Source organism: Lolium rigidum, chromosome 4, assembly GCF_022539505.1.
Source record: "Lolium rigidum isolate FL_2022 chromosome 4, APGP_CSIRO_Lrig_0.1, whole genome shotgun sequence".
Classification (NCBI taxonomy): domain Eukaryota; kingdom Viridiplantae; phylum Streptophyta; class Magnoliopsida; order Poales; family Poaceae; genus Lolium; species Lolium rigidum.
Genome location: NC_061511.1, coordinates 259,686,881 through 259,701,269, shown reverse-complemented (window position 1 = coordinate 259,701,269; position 14,389 = coordinate 259,686,881).

Below are 14,389 nucleotides of genomic sequence, written 5' to 3'. Positions count from 1 at the left end.
CCGAACTAGTGCACCTATTTGGTGTGTTGGGGACACAAGAGACTTCTTGCTTTGTGGTTGCGGGGTTGCATGAGAGGGATATCTTTGACCTCTTCCTCCCCGAGTTCGATAAACCTTGGGTGATCCACTTAAGGGAAAACTTGTCTGCTGTTCTACAAACCTACTGCTCTTGGAGGCCCAACACTTGTCTACAGGAAAGGAGGGGAACGTAGACATCAAGCTATTTTACGGCGCCGTTGCTTGGGGAGGAAAGGTAAAAGGTACTCACACTCCGGATCTCAGCTACTAAGCTATTTTCCGGCGCCGTTGTAAGTACTCGAAGCTATTTCCTTTAGACTCTGCAATTGCTACATTTGGTTTCTTGTTTACACTAGTAAGGCATAATGGAAAACAACAAAAATATGAGAGATCTTTATGAACTTTATCTTGAATTAGGACATGATGTGTTTGAAGAGAGAATTAAAAAACCCATGGAACTTTATATGCAAACTAATGGGAATGTTATTAGTATGAATGCTTTGAACACTATTGTTGCTAATGCTATGGAAAATTCTAAGCTTGGGGAAGCTGGTTTTGATGAGCATGATATTTTTAGTCCCCCAAGCATTGAGGAGGAAATTTACTTTGATGATACTTTACCTCCTATATTTGATGATGAGAATAATAATGATATCTACTTCGTTGAATTTGCTCCCACCACAACTAATAAAATTGATTATGCTTATGTGGAGAGTAATAATTTTATGCATGAGACTCATGATAAGAATGCTTTATGTGATAGTTATATTGTTGAGTTTGCTCATGTTGCTACTGAAAGTTATTATGAGAGAGGAAAATATGGTTGTAGAAATTTTCATGTTACTAAAACACCTCTCTATGTGCTGAAATTTTTGAAGCTACACTTGTTTTATATTCCTATGCTTGTTACTTTGCTCTTCTTGAACTTGTTTATTTACAAGATTCCTATGCATAGGAAGCATGTTAGACTTAAATTTGTTTTGAATTCGCCTCTTGATGCTCTCTTTTGCTTCAACTACTATTTCTTGCGAGTGCATCATTAAAACTGCTGAGCCCATCTTAATGGCTATAAAGAAAGAACTTCTTGGGAGATAACCCATGTGTTTTTTACTACAGTACTTTGTTTTATATTTGTGTCTTGGAAGTTGTTTACTACTGTAGCAACCTCTCCTTATCATGTTTTTGTGCCAAGTAAAGTCTCTATGGTAAAGTTGATGCTAGATTTGGATTGCTGCGTGAAACATGACATTCATGTACTGTCACGAATCTGGGCCTAATTCTCTGTAGGTAACTCAGAAAATTATGCCAATTTACGTGAGTGATCCTCAGATATGTACGCAACTTTAATTAGTTTTGAGTTTTTCCGTTTGAGCAAGTCTGGTGCCATCTTAAAATTCGTTTTTACGAACTGTTCTGTTTTGACAGATTCTGCCTTTTATTTCGCATTGCTTCTTTCGCTGTGTCGGGTGGATTTCTTTATTTCATTACCTTCCAGTAGCTTTGAGCAATGTCCAGAAGTGTTAAGAATGATTGTGTCACCTTTGAACATGTGAATTTTTGATTATGCACTAACCCTCTAATGAGTTTGCTTAAAGTTTGGTGTGAAAGAAGTTTTCAAGGGTCAAGAGAGGAGGATGATATACTATGATCAAGAAGAGTGAAGAGTCTAAGCTTGGGGATGCCCCGGTGGTTCATCCCTGCATATTTCAAGAAGACTCAAGCGTCTAAGCTTGGGGATGCCCAAGGCATCCCCTTCTTCATCGACAAATTATCAGGTTCCTTCTCTTGAAACTATATTTTTATTCGGTCACATCTTATGTACTTTACTTGGAGCGTCTGTTTGCTTTTGTTTTTGTTTATGTTTGAATAAGTTCATCCTTGTGTGGGAGAGAGACACGCTCCGCTGGTTCGTATGAACACATGTGTTCTTAGCTCATAATATTCATGGCGAAGTTTCCTCTTCGTTAAATTGTTATATGGTTGGAATTGGAAAATGCTACATGTAGTAATTGCTAAAATGTCTTGGATAATTTGATACTTGGCAATTGTTGTGCTCATGTTTAAGCTCTTGCATCATATACTTTGCACCTATTAATGAAGAAATACATAGAGCTTGCTAAAATTTGGTTTGCATATTTGGTCTCTCTAAGGTCTAGATAATTTCTAGTATTGAGTTTTGAACAACAAGGAAGACGGTGTGGAGTCTTATAATGTTTACAATATGTCTTTTATGTGAGTTTTGCTGTACCGTTCATCCTTGTGTTTGTTTCAAATAAACTTTGCTAGCCTAAACCTTGTATCGAGAGGGAATACTTCTCATGCATCCAAAATCCTTGAGCCAAACACTATGCCATTTGTGTCCACCATACCTACCTACTACATGGTATTTTCCGCCATTCCAAAGTAAATTGCTTGAGTGCTACCTTTAAAATTCCATCATTCGCCTTTGCAATATATAGCTCATGGGACAAAATAGCCTTAAAAACTATTATGGTATTGAATATGTACTTATGCATTTTATCTCTTATTAAGTTGCTTGTTGTGCGATAACCATGTTCCTGGGGACGCCATCAACTACTTTGTTGAATATCATGTGAGTTGCTATGCATGTTCGTCTTGTCTGAAGTAAGGGAGATCTACCACCATATGGTTAAGCATGCATATTGTTAGAGAAGAACATTGGGCCGCTAACTAAAGCCATGAATCATGGTGGAAGTTTCAGTTTTGGACACATATCCTCAATCTCCGAGTGAGAATAATAATTGTTGTTACATGCTTATGCATTAAAGAGGAGTCCATTATCTGTTGTTCATGTTGTCCCGGTATGGGTGTCTAAGTTGAAGAATGATCAAAAGCGAGAAATCCAATGCGAACTTTCTCCTTAGACCCTTGTACGAGCGGCATGGAGGTACCCCATTGTGACACTTGGTTAAAACATGTGCATTGTGATGATCCGGTAGTCCAAGCTAAGTAGGACAAGGTGCGGGCACTATTAGTATACTATGCATGAGGCTTGCAACTTGTAAGATATAATTTACATAACTCATATGCCTTATTACTACCGTTGACAAAATTGTTTCATGTTTTCAAAATAAAAGCTCTAGCACAAATATAGCAATCGATGCTTTCCTCTTTGAAGGACCATTCTTTTACTTTTATGTTGAGTCAGTTCACCTATCTCTCTCCACCTCAGGAAGCAAACACTTGTGTGAACTGTGCATTGATTCCTACATACTTACATATTGCATTTGTTATATTACTCTATGTTGACAATATCCATGAGATATACATGTTACAAGTTGAAAGCAACCGCTGAAACTTAATCTTCCTTTGTGTTGCTTCAACACCTTTACTTTGATTTATTGCTTTATGAGTTAACTCTTATGCAAGACTTATTGATGCCTGTCTTGAAAGTACTATTCATGAAAAGTCTTTGCTTTATGATTCAGTTGTTTACTCATGTCATTACCATTGTTTTGATCGCTGCATTCATTACATATGTTTACAAATAGTATGATCAAGATTATGATGGCATGTCACTTCGAAATTATCTTTGTTATCGTTTTACCTGCTCGGGACGAGCAGAACTAAGCTTGGGGATGCTGATACGTCTCCAACGTATCGATAATTTCTTATGTTCCATGCTACTTTATTGATGATACCTACATGTTTTATACACACTTTATGTCATATTTATGCATTTTCTGGAACTAACCTATTAACAAGATGCCGAAGTGCCAGTTCCTGTTTTCTGCTGTTTTTGGTTTCAGAAATCCTAGTAACGAAATATTCTCGGAATTGGACGAAATCAACGCCCAGGTTCCTATTTTGCCCGGAAGCATCCAGAACACCCGAGAGCCGCCAGAGGGGGGCCCTGTGGGCCCCAGATGACAGGGTGGCGCGGCCAGGGCCTGGGCCGCGCCCCCCTATGGTGTCGTCGCCCCTTCGACCCTCCTGCGCCGCCTCTTCGCCTATATAAAGCCCACCGCATCGAAAACCCTTACGGAGGAAGCCACGGTACGCGAAACCTTCCGGAGCCGCCGCCATCGCGAAGCCAAGATCCGGGGGACAGGAGTCTCTGTTCCGGCACCCTGCCGGAGCGGGGAAGTGCCCCGGAAGGCTTCTCCATCGACACCGCTGCCATCTCCACCGCCATCTTCATCACCGCTGCTTGCTTCCATGAGGAGGGAGTAGTTCTCCATCGAGGCTCGGGGCTGCTGCGGTAGCTATGTGGTTCATCTCTCTCCCATGTACTTCAATACAATAATCTCATGAGCTGCCTTACATGATTGAGATTCATATGATGATGCTTGTAATCTAGATGTCATTATGCTAGTCAAGTGAGTTTTACTTATGTGATCTCCGGAGACTCCTTGTCCCACGTGTGTAAAGGTGACAGTGTGTGCACCGTGTGGGTCTTTTAGGCTATATTTCACGAAGTACTTATTCACTGTTATGAAGAGCGTAGTGAAGTGCTTATTTATATCTCTTTATGATTGCAATGTGCATCGTATCACAATTTATCTATGTGCTACTCTAGTGATGTGTTATTAAAGTAGTTTTATTCCTCCTGCATGTGTGCAAAGGTGACGAGTGTGTGCACCGTGTTAGTACTTGGTTTATGCTATGATCATGATCTCTTGTAGATTGCGAAGTTAACTATTGCTATGATAATATTGATGTGATCTATTCCTCCTACATATGCATGAAGGTGACGGTGTGCATGCTATGCTAGTACTTGGTTTAGTCTTTTGATCTATCTTACACTAAAGGTTACTTAAACATGAGCATTATTGTGGAGCTTGTTAACTCCGGCATTGAGGGTTCGTGTAATCCTACGCAATGTGTTCATCATCCAACAAAAGTGTAGAGTATGCATTTATCTATTCTGTTATGTGATCAATGTTGAGAGAGTCCACTAGTGAAAGTGTAATCCCTAGGCCTTGTTCCTAAATACTGCTATCGCTACTTGTTTACTGTTACTACTGCTTGTTTACTGCTGCAATACTACCACCATCAACTACACGCCAGCAAGCTATTTTCTGGCACCGTTGCTACTTATTCATACCACCTGTATTTCACTATCTCTTCGCCGAACTAGTGCACCTATTTGGTGTGTTGGGGACACAAGAGACTTCTTGCTTTGTGGTTGCGGGGTTGCATGAGAGGGATATCTTTGACCTCTTCCTCCCTGAGTTCGATAAACCTTGGGTGATCCACTTAAGGGAAAACTTGCTGCTGTTCTACAAACCTCTGCTCTTGGAGGCCCAACACTGTCTACAGGAAAGGAGGGGGAACGTAGACATCAGTACCCCATTGTGACACTTGGTTAAAACATGTGCATTGCGATGATCCGGTAGTCCAAGCTAATTAGGACAAGGTGCGGGCACTATTAGTACACTGTGCATGAGGCTTGCAACTTGTAAGATATAATTTACATAACTCATATGCTTTATTACTACCGTTGACAAAATTGTTTCATGTTTTCAAAATAAAAGCTCTAGCACAAATATAGCAATCGATGCTTTCCTCTTTGAAGGACCTTTCTTTTACTTTTATGTTGAGTCAGTTCACCTATCTCTCTCCACCTCAAGAAGCAAACACTTGTGTGAGCTGTGCATTGATTCCTACATACTTGCATATTGCACTTGTTATATTACTCTATGTTGACAATATCCATGAGATATACATGTTATAATTTGAAAGCAACCGCTGAAACTTAATCTTCCTTTGTGTTGCTTCAATACCTTTACTTTGATTTATTGCTTTATTAGTTAACTCTTATGCAAGACTTATTGATGCTTGTCTTGAAGTACTATTCATGAAAAGTCTTTGCTTTATGATTCATTTGTTTACTCATGTCATTACCATTGTTTTGATCGCTGCATTCATTACATATGCTTACAATAGTATGATCAAGATTATGATGGCATGTCACTTCACAAATTATCTTTGTTATCGTTTTACCTGCTCGGGACGAGCAGAACTAAGCTTGGGGATGCTGATACGTCTCCAACGTATCGATAATTTCTTATGATCCATGCTACTTTATTGATGATACCTACATGTTTTATACACATTATATGTCGTATTTGTGCATTTTCTGGAACTAACCTATTAACAAGATGCCGAAGTGCCAGTTCCTGTTTTCTGCTGTTTTTAGTTTCAGAAATCCTAGTAAGGAAATATTCTCGGAATTGGACGAAATCAAGACCCAGTTCCTATTTTTCCACGAAGCTTCCGGAACACCCGGGAAGGACCAGAGGGGGGGGCACTGGGCCCCCAGACCATAGGCCGGCGCGGCCCAGGCCCTGGCCGCGCCGCCTTATGGTGCCACCGCCTCGTCGCCCCTCCGACTCCGCCTCTTCGCCTATAAAAAGGTCCCTGACCTAAAACCTCGATACGGAAAAAACCACGATACGAGAAACCTTCCAGAGCCGCCGCCATCGCGAAGCCAAGATCTGGGGGACAGGAGTCTCTGTTCCGGCACGCCGCCGGGACGGGGAAGTGCCCCCGGAAGGCTCCTCCATCGACACCACCGCCATCTTCATCACCGCTGCTGTCTCCCATGAGGAGGGAGTAGTTCTCCATCGAGGCTCGGGGCTGTCTTGGTAGCTATGTGGTTCATCTCTCTCCTATGTAGTTCAATACAATAATCTCATGAGCTGCCTTACATGATTGAGATTCATATGATGATGCTTGTAATCTAGATGTCATTATGCTAGTCAAGTGGGTTTTACTTATGTGATCTCCGGAGACTCCTTGTCCCACGTGTGTAAAGGTGACAGTGTGTGCACCGTGTGGGTCTCTTAGGCTATATTTCACAGAATACTTATTCACTGTTATGAATGGCGTAGTGAAGTGCTTATTTATATCTCTTTATGATTGCAATGTGCATTGTATCACAATTTATCTATGTGCTACTCTAGCAATGTTATTAAAGTAGTTTTATTCCTCCTGCACGATGTAATGGTGACAGTGTGTGCATCCGTGTTAGTACTTGGTTTATGCTATGATCATGATCTCTTGTAGATTGCGAAGTTAACTATTGCTATGATAGTATTGATGTGTATTATTCCTCCTACATAAGCATGAAGGTGACGGTGTGCATGCTACGTTAGTACTTGGTTTAGTCGTATTGATCTATCTTACACTCTAAGGTTACTTAAATATGAACATTTAATTGTGGAGCTTGTTAACTCCGGCATTGAGGGTTCGTGTAATCCTACGCAATGTGTTCATCATCCAACAAGAGAGTGTAGAGTATGCATTTATCTATTATGTTGTGTGATCAAAGTTGAGAGTGTCCACTAGTGAAAGTCTAATCCCTAGGCCTTGTTCCTAAATACTGAAATCGCTGCTTGTTTACTGTTCTACTGCATGTTTACTTCCTACAATACTACTACCATCAACTGCACGCCAGCAAGCTATTTTTTGGCGCCGTACTACTGCTCATACTTATTTATACCACCTGTATTTCACTATCTCTTCGCCGAACTAGTGCACCTATTAGGTGTGTTGGGGACACAAGAGACTTCTTGCTTTGTGGTTGCGGGGTTGCATCGAGAGGGATATCTTTGACCTCTTCCTCCCCGAGTTCGATAAACCTTGGGTGATCCACTTAAGGGAAACTTGCTGCTGTTCTACAAACCTCTGCTCTTGGAGGCCCAACACTGTCTACAAGAATAGAAGCACCCGTAGACATCAGGATGCAACAACTCTTCATGGCAGGTTTAAAGGACAGCTAGTTGCTGCTACTGCAATTGATGGACACAATTGGATGTTCCCTGTTGCTTATGGAGTTTTGGAGGTTGAGTCAGAGAAAAGTTGGACTTGGTTTCTGCAGAATTTGCGCGGCCTTATAGGCCATCCACCAGGACTTGCTATCCACACAGACGCTTGCCAAGGTTTAGAGAGTGCAGTAGAAGCAGTATTCCCTGGAGTGGAGCATAGGGAATGTATGCGACACTTGGTACATAATTTTACAAAGAAATTCAAGGGTAAAGTTTTTACTTACAACCTATGGCCAGCTTCATACACATGCAGCACTAGGAAGCATCTGTTTCATTTGGATGTGTTGTATAAACAAAAACCTGGGGTGAAGGAGTACTTGGATGAACATCATGGTAGGGTGTGGTCAAGAAACCAATTCAATGAAATTTGCAAGGTAGACTATGTAACAAGTAACCTTGTGGAGAGTTTCAATTCAAAGGTCAAGTCATTGAAAGGGCTTATGTTGTGGCAAATATTTGATAAGATTAGGCAGATGATCATGATAAAGATCGATCTGCGTCAAAGAATTGCATCCACACAATATGATGGCCATCTCATGCTCCCATCTTTGATTAAGTCTTTGCATGCCAGGGCAAAACAATTGAAGATTAAATGCATCAGAAAAGGAATGGAGGCTGAGGTAACCTACACTGACAGTAAAAACATGCAGTGGAGGTATCCAGTGAGTTTGGTTGATAGGACATGCCATTGTAGGGGATGGCAGATCCGTAGGACACCCTGGATACACGCATTGTTTTTCATGAGTGTTATAGGGGGTGAAGAAGGTGAAGTTGATCAGTATGTGTCAGAGTATTTCTCTGTTTCCAAATTTAGGGTTGCATATGCTATGAATGTTCCTACCTTGTTGGGAAAATACTAATGGATGAAAGTCGATCCAGGCTTCAAACTGTACTCTCTAGTTTTGACTAGACCGACAGGTAGGCCGAGGAAGAATAGGATCAGAGCTAGTGTAGAGGGTGGTGTACCGATTCGAAAACGTAAGTGCAAACATTGTGGAATCCCTGGACACATTGCTAGGCTTTGTAAAAATGCAGTTGACCCAGCTTTTGGAATGGAAGATCGGGCGGGAGCAGCAAATGCAGAGGAGAATGAAGCAGCAATTCAAAATGAGGAGATTGAAGCAGCAATTCAACATTAGGAGATTGAAGCAGCAATTCAACATGAGGAGATTGAAGCAATAATTCAACCGATGGAGATTGAAGCAGCAATTCAACATGAGGAGATTGAAGCAGCAATTCAACATGAGGAGATTGAACCGATGGATCGAGAGTTGTTTGAACCGATGGATCGAGAGCAGAAGGAATAGATGGAGAGAGATTACCTTGATTTTATGATTGGCCAGATGAGTGATAACTTCGAAGAGCAGATTGCAGAAGAAAAGGCACAAGCTTCGCAGAAGAAGAAGAACAAGAAAGATGGCAAAAGGAAGGTAGACGCCGGTAATATCCCTTGTAGGGTTACCCGGAGTAAGGTGGTGGCCCCAGCGAGTCAGACCAGGAGCAATAGAAAGATTTTATTCCGAACAACTAATTTGAATTTGTATGAACAATTTGAATTTGTATGAAAAATTTGTATTGGGGATCCCTTTGTATTGAACAATTTGAATTTGTATGAACAATTTGTATTGGGGATCCCTTTATATTGAACAATTTGAATGTAGGGATCCCTTGAATGTATGTGTTAAGCCACATTTAAGCCACATTTATCATTTTCTCTAGGGTTTAGGGTTTTGGGGTTTTAGGGTTTAGGGTTTAATTCAGAATAATTCAAAACATGGTGAAACCTTCCCATGGAGTCTTGTTATGTTACCTACAACCTAGAGAAATAATAATGGAAAAGGAAATATAGAGATATGAAGTTTTTATGCCAAAAGCTTCAAAACCACTTCCTAGTCCATGAGTTACTAGCTATGAAGATGCAGGGCTTTCTACTCAAAACACCTCCCAAATACCCACTATGCTTACAAACTTTGTCCAAATGAGTCCAAATTCGTCACACTTGTGTATCTTTGAATTGCAAACAATATCACGTCTGCCAAAATGTACTATACTGTTCAAATAACACAATTTTACAATTTTTATGCCAAAAGCTTCAATTTCCCTTACTCCCTTTATTATTTAGGTGCCATGTTTTAGTTAGTGTTACTCAGTTTCCCCCTCCGGGCCCACTTGTTTTACTCAGTCCTACTCAGTTTTGCCCTTTCGATAAACATTTCCTCACTTTCCCCCTCTTAGTTCTACTCAGTTTTCCTTAGTTGTACTCACTGGCTGATCTCTGATTGGTCGAGATGTATGTCACATAGATCTTGGTTGGTTGAAAGCTCAACGTACGCTTGCACCGTTCGATCATTTATGATTGGACGGCCTGCATATCTCTCTCTACCACGATGGACGCATACGGAGAGAAGATCAGAGCACATACCTACCAACCCTGGCAGTCGCATATTCCAGTCGCATCTTCCTCTCTCCTATTTCCTCTCTTACTCCAGCGGTCGCGGCGGCGCGGATCTAACAGTGCGGCGGCGTGGATCTAAGAGTGCCGGTGAGGATCTAACCCTCAGAAATAGTTGAAATGTCTCTCTCTCTCTCTCTCTCTCTCTCTCTCTGTCTCACTTTCGTTTCTCTTGTCAGATCTGTTGATGATGAAGAACACCAAGACGGCGGCCGTGCCGACAGTGGTCATCGATGCCAAGATCATTGAAGCCATCGCCTACAACATCGCTTCGACGGCGCAGATCCAGCATTCAATGTCGGAGCATGTTGATGTCTCACTTCCGTTGCCTGATACATCTCCAAAGTATCTATAATTTCTTATGTTCCATGCTAGTTTTATGACAATACCTACATGTTTTATTTGTACTTTATATCGTTTTGATGCATTTTCCGGAACTAACCTATTAACAAGATGCCGAAGTGCCAGTTCCTGTTTTCTGCTGTTTCTGGTTTCAGAAATCTTACAAAGGAAATATTCTCGGAATTGGACGAAATCAACGCCCACGATCTTATATTTCACGGAAGCTTCCAGAGAGCCAGAGAGGGACCAGAGGGGAGCCCCACCCCACATGGCGGCGCGGCCAAAGGGGGGGCACGCCAGCCTATGGGGGGGCCACCCCTGGCTCCTCCGGGGCCGCACTTTCGCCTATATATTCTCTCCGCCTCGAAAACCCTAAATCAATAAGCCACGAGACGACAAAAGTTACGCAGCCGCCGCCATCGCGAAGCCAAGTTCGGGGGACAGAAGTCTCTGTTCCGGCACGCCGCCGGGACGGGGAAGTGCCCCCGGAAGGCATCTCCATCGACATCACCGCCATCTTCATCGCCAGCTTGTTGTCTCCTATGATGAGGAGGGAGTAGTTCTCCCTCGAGGCTAAGGGCTCTACCGGTAGCTATGTGGTTAATCTCTCTCATGTACCTCAATACAATGATCTCATGAGCTGCCTTACATGATTGAGATCCATATGATGAGCTTTGTGATCTAGTTGAATATCATCTATGTGCTACTCTAGTGATGTTATTAAAGTATTCTATTCCTCCTTCATGATGTAAAGTGGACAGTGTGTGCATCATGTAGTACTTGGTGTAGGTTATGATTGTGATCTCTTGTAGATTGTGAAGTTAACTATCACTATGATAAATATATTATCTTGGATTTATGATTTGACGTGGATATCCCTATGAGTGGTGTTTGTCAAGTACTTGATGAACTACGAGCGGAGATTTTGTAGCCACTACACGATTAGTGATTCCATTAGGAGAGTTATCCGGAGTAGCACTATTATACACTCTAGAGGTTACTTTAATATGAACTCCGGATTCACTCTCCACGGTGTGACGGTGACGGTGTGCGCATCGTGTGTGTTTCCTTTATGAAGTTGTGGAGCTTGTTAACTCCGGCTTGAGGTGTGCTCTTGTAGCCCTACACAATGAATGGTGTTTGTTATCCAACAAGAGAGTGTATGTAGCACAAGTGAGGATAAGTTATTTATTTATTATGTGATCAATGTTGAGAGTGTCCACTAGTGAAAGTAGGATCCCTAGGCCTTGTTTCCAATACGCAAACACTGCTTACTTCTGTTCTACTGCATGTTTACTTGCTGCCATATTTATTTCAGATTGTTATTACCACTCATATTCATCTATACCACTGCGTTTCACTATCTCTTCGCCGAACTAGTGCGCCTATACATCGACAAGTGTATTAGGTGTGTTGGGGACACAAGAGACTTCTTGTATCTTAATTGCGGGGTTGCTTGAGAGGATATCTCTGACCTCTACCTCCCTGAGTTCGATAAACCTTGGGTGATTCACTTAAGGGAAACTTGCTGCTGTTCTACAAACCTCTGCTCTTGGAGGCCCAACACTGTCTACAGGAATAGAAGCGTGCGTAGACATCATTGCCCTCCTCAGATCCGTTGCTGATGAAGGACACCAAGACGGCGGCCGTGCCGATAGTGGTCATCGATGCCACGAACATTGAAGCCATCGCCGACAACATCCCTTCGACGGTGGATGGCGCAGATGACCACCCCTCAGCCGCCCGTCGTCCCTGACCTTCTTGCCCATCGCTGCGAGGCCGTGTTCGACGCAGCAAATTGAGATAAATTATGATAAATTTTCAATTTCAAATTAGGATAAAATTGTTCAAACTACTACCTCCGTCTAAAAAAAGCTTCTCCACGTTCTTGATGTTTCCATGTACATCCGTATGTATGATTTGAATTCTATCCCAACTTGATTGGGAAGATTGATATGTATTTGATCCGAGAGGCTGGTACATGCTTTCACTTTTGGGATCCCTTCACTTTTATAAGATGTTCATGCATGCTAAAATTATCGCGCACATTACTTAGAACAACTAGGAAATTGTACGCCAAAATACAGTGGTTAGAGCCACAACAAAATACAGTGGTTAGAGCCATCTACTAAATAACAATTCTATACTATATAAATCGTCTACCACAACCACACAACTGCTAGGACAGGGATGACACCTAATAAAACTGCACAGATGAATCTACTTTTTTCCTCTCCCATCACTTGAAGTTCATGTTCTAGATTTTCTACCACTTGATCAAATACGACAAGATCTGTCTCAACTCTCAACTTCTCCTTGCGAATAAGCTCTGAATTCTTCTTTTCTTCCTCCACAGGTACGCTTCAGCTCGAATATCATCGAGTTTTTACGGGCTAATTCATCAACTAAATTGGCCACCTTCTCCTCCAAATCCATCCTCCGGCTACACCATCGGGTTGATTCATCTTGGTATGCAATGTACCATGGATCATCGGGTTGCACGACTAACTGTAACAATAATGGAAAAAGAACAATCGAAATCACTTCAACGAGGCCATGGCGGCACTTCAAATTCAACGGTAGTACAAAGAGCGAAGCTAGATACCCGCACTTCCGACGAGGTAGGAGAAGTAGAACGTGGCCACGACATGATCGAATCCCCACCCTCGCCGGTGTACCCTCTACGACCCGGACATTGTGGACTATTTCGCACCTGCAAACTCCAATAAATTACGGGAACCAAATCGATTAGGGGGCGGGGGAGGCAGAAGCGGAGGTCTTACCAAGCTATACTACCAATTGGTGCGCGGAACAAATCCCGGTCGTCATGGGCGGCGGATCTGCTTGCGGTGGACTTTCCTGCCGTGGGCACAATGCATGCAGACGAAACAAGTCCTAGAGCCGTGATTGACGTGCAGCGCCGCAGTCCGTCCGACGGCGCCGGGGGACAGAGCCAGCGGCGCGACGATGCGCCGGCGATGGCTGCTCCGTCCGAGGGTGGGGAACGAGCTGCCAGCGGTTCTCCGGTGACTAATGAGATACACAACACTAGGTTCCAGCCATGTTTAGCATAAAATTCACTTTAGATTAAGCTGCGAAAATAGTCACCTGTTGGGTCTAGCTTAAGAAAAATTAATTAGCGAACTTGTTGCTTCTCTCTATGATATTATCTAAATAAATAGACGACCCCAACGGTCATTGGCTGCGGAGGCCCCACAGAGCGGCAATTTATGATTTTCTCTAAATAAATAGACGACCCCACTGGTCATTGGCTGCGGCAGCCCCACAGAGCGGCAATATATGTATTTTCCTGAAAAATAGACGACCCCACTGGTCATTGCCTGGGAGGCCCCACAGAGCGGCAATATATGATTTTCTCTAAATAAATAGACGACCCCACTTGGTCATTGGTTGCGGCAGCCCCACGGAGCGGCAACATATGTCTTTTCACGAAAAATAGACGACCCCACTTGGTCATTGGTCACGGAGGCCCCACAGAGCGGCAATATATGATTTTCTCTAATAAATAGACGACCCCACTGGTCATTGGCTGGCAGCACCACAGAGCGGCAATATATGTCTTTTCCTGAAAAATAGACGACCCCACTGGTCATTGGCTGCGGCAACCCTATAGAGCGGCTCCATTTGTCATTGGCAGCACCGCGTATAAAATCAGGAAATAAAACGGCCCACACGTCAGCGATAGATGGATGGCTGCTCCGACGTGTCTCCTGGCCCTACCCGTCAGCACGAGACGGTCAGGGAGGAGCTGCCCCTGTGCAGC